This window comes from Mesocricetus auratus, unplaced genomic scaffold (genome assembly GCF_017639785.1).
Source record: "Mesocricetus auratus isolate SY011 unplaced genomic scaffold, BCM_Maur_2.0 Super-Scaffold_100021, whole genome shotgun sequence".
In the NCBI taxonomy this organism is placed as follows: Eukaryota; Metazoa; Chordata; class Mammalia; order Rodentia; family Cricetidae; genus Mesocricetus; species Mesocricetus auratus.
The window spans coordinates 14,523,355-14,527,236 of NW_024429202.1; positions in this window are offsets into that span (position 1 = coordinate 14,523,355).

The following is a 3,882-nucleotide window of genomic DNA, read 5'->3' on the forward strand; positions in this document are numbered from 1 at the left end:
CCATGGAAACTCTGAAAGCCAGAAGGTCCTGGATAGATATTCTACCTACACTAAGAGACCATGGATGCCAGCCCAGACTACTATACCTGGCAAAGCTCTCAATCACTATAGACGGAGAAAACAAGATATTCCATGACAAAACTAGATTCAAGCAATATGTGTCCACTAACCCAGCCCTACAGAAAATTTTGGAAGGAAAACTCCAACCCAAGGAAGCTAACTACAACCAGAAAAACATAAGCATTAGAGAATCCCTCTCTACCAACAGCCAAATAACAAAGGGGTGAAATTCCACGCATAATTCCACCAACAACAACCATTGCAAATCGAAGAAGGATGAGCAATCAATGGTCATTAATGTCCCTCAATATTAATGGCCTTAATTCACCCATAAAAAGACACAGACTAGCAGAATGGATTCGAAGACAGAACCCTTCCTTCTGCTGCATACAAGAAACACACCTCACCTTCAAAGACAGACATTACCTGAGAGTTAAAGGTTGGGAAAAATTTTTCAAACAAATGGACCCAAGAAACAAGCAGGGGTAGCAATCCTAATATAATATCTAACAAACTAGACTTTAAAATAAAATCAATCAAAAGAGATGAAGGAGGTCATTACATACTCATCACAGGTGAAACCCACCAATATGAAGTGTCTATCCTGAACATCTATGCCCCAAATACAAAGGCATCCACATTCGTTAAAGAAACATTATTAGAACTTAAATCTCATCTAAAGCCCCACACAATTATAGTGGGAGATTTCAACACACCACTCTCACCACTAGACAGGAATACCAGACAGAAACTCAACAAAGAAGCAAAGGGTCTAATAGAAGTAATGACCCAACTGGAATTAACAGATATCTATAGAACATTTCATCCACATAAAAAAGAATATACCTTCTTCTCACCACCACATGGAACCTTCTCAAAAATCGACCACATACTTGGCAACATATCAAACCTCAGCCGCTACAAAAAAATTGGAATAACTCCATGCATCTTATCAGACCACCATGCTTTAAAATTAGAATTCAACAACAACACAAATTGCATAAAAACCTACAAACTCATGGAAATTGAATAATGCTCAAGTGCACCATCCTTGGGTCAAAGAGGAAATAAAAAAAGAAATTAAAGACTTCCTCGAATTCAATGAGAATGAAGACACAACATACCCAAACCTATGGGATACTTTGAAAGCAGTGCTACGGGGGAAGTTCATAGCACTAAGTGCTCACATGAAGAAACAGGAGAACAGTTACACCAGAGAATTAACATCACAGCTGAAAGCTCTAGAACACAAAGAAGCAAACTCCCCCAGGAGGAGTAGACGCCAGGAAATAATCAAATTGAGGGCTGAAATCAATAAAGTAGAAACCAGGACAACAATACAAAGAAACAATGCAACGAAGAGTTGGTTCTTTGAGAAAATCAACAAGATAGACAAACCTCTGTCCAAACTTACCAAACAGCAGAAAGTAAACACACAAATTAACAAAATCAGAAATGAAAAGGGGGACATAACAACAGACTCTGAGGAAATCCAGAGAATCATTAGGTCATACTTTGAAAACCTGTACTCCACAAAATTCGAAAATTTAAAGGAAATGGATGACTTCCTGGATAGCTATCACTTGCCAAAACTAAATCAGGAACAGATAAGCAATTTAAATAGACCTATAACCCCTATGAAAATAGAAGCAGTCATCAAAAGTCTCCCAACCAAAAAAAGTCCAGGTCCAGATGGCCTCAGTGCAGAATTCTACCAGAAATTCAAAGAACAGCTTATACTAATTCTTCTCAAAGTGTTCCACACAATAGAAGCAGAAGGGTCTTTGCCAATCTCTTTCTATGAGGCTTCAATAACCTTGATCCCCAAGCCACACAAAGATACAACTAAGAAAGAGAACTTCAGACCAATATCCCTCATGAATATTGATGCAAAAATACTCAATAAAATACTGGCAAATCGGATCCAAGAACACATCAAAACAATCATTCACCACGATCAAGTAGGTTTCATCCCAGGGATGCAGGGATGGTTCAACATACGAAAATCCATCAACGTAATCCACCATATAAACAAGCTGAAAAACAAAAATCACATGATCATCTCACTAGATGCTGAAAAAGCCTTTGACAAAATCCAACACCCCTTCATGATAAAGGTCTTGGAGAGATCTGGGATAACAGGGACATACTTAAACATAATAAAAGCTATATACAGTAAACCAACAGCCAACATCATACTAAATGGACAGAAACTCAACGCGATTCCTCTAAAATCAGGAACAAAACAAGGCTGTCCACTCTCTCCATACCTTTTCAACATGGTACTTGAAGTTCTAGCTATTGCCATACGACAACAAAGGGGGATCAAGGGGATACAAATTGGGAAGGAAGAGGACAAACTTTCACTGTTTACAGACAATATGATAGTTTACATCAATGACCAAAGAATTCTACCAGGGAACTCTTACAGCTGATTAACACCTTCAGCAAAGTGGCAGGCTACAAGATCAACTCAAGAAAATCAGTAGCCCTACTTTATACAGATGATAAAAGGGCTGAAAAAGAAATCAGAGAAACATCACCCTTTACAATTGCCACAAATAACATAAAAAAACTTGAGGTAGCGCTAACCAAACAAGTGAAAGACCTGTATCGCAAGAACTTTGAATCTTTAAAGAAAGAAATTAAAGAAGCCCTCAGAAAAAGGAAAGATCTCCCATGCTCTTGGATAGGTAGGATCAATGTAGTAAAAATGGCAATCCTGCCAAAAGCAATCTGCAGATTCAATGTGATCCCCATTAAAATCCCAGCACAATTCTTCACAGACCTTGAAAGAACAATAATAAATTTTGTTTGGAAAAACAAAAGACCCAGGATAGCCAAAACAACCCTGTTCAACAAGGCAACGTCCGGAGGCATCACCATTCCTGACCTCAAGCTCTATTATAGAGCTATAGTCCTGAAAACAGCTTGGTATTAGCACAAAAATAGACAGGTAGACCAATGGAATCGAATTGAAAACCCGGGTATTAACCCACACACGTACGAACATCTGATCTTTGACAAAGAAGCTAAAAATATACAATGGAATAAAGAAAGCGTCTTCAACAAATGGTGCTGGCATAACTAGAGACTGGCATGTAGAAGAATGCGGATCGATCCATGTTTATCGCCATGCACAAAACTTAAGTCCAAATGGATCAAAGGCCTCAACATAAATCCAGCCACACTGAACCTCTTAGAAGAGAAAGTGGGTGGTACCCTTGAACGAATTGGTACAGGAGACAGCTTCCTGAACATAACACCAGTAGCACAGACAGTGAGATCAACAATTAATAAATGGGACCTACTGAAACTGAGAAGCTTCTGTAAGGCAAAGGACACAGTCAGCAAGACAAAAAGGCAGCCCACAGAATGGGAAAAATATTCACAAATCCCACATCTGACAGAGGGTTGATCTCCAAAATTTACAAAGAACTCAAGAAGCAAGTCTCCAAAACATCAAAGGACCCAATTAAAAAATGGGCTGCAGAACTAAATAGAGAGTTTTCAATAGAGGAGTCTAAAATGGCTGAGAGACACTTGAGAAATTGCTCAACATCCTTAGCCATCCGGGAAATGCAAATCAAAACAACTCTGAGATACCATCTCACTCCTCTCAGATGTGGAGAAAGGGGGACACTCCTCCATTGCTGGTGGGAGTGCCAACTGGTTCAGCCACTTTGGAAATCAGTATGGAGATTCCTCAGAAAAATGGGAATAAACCTACCACAAGACCCAGAAACTCCATTCTTAGGCATATATCCAAAAGATGCCCATTCATACAACAAAGATGTCTATTCCACTATGTTCATAGCAGCA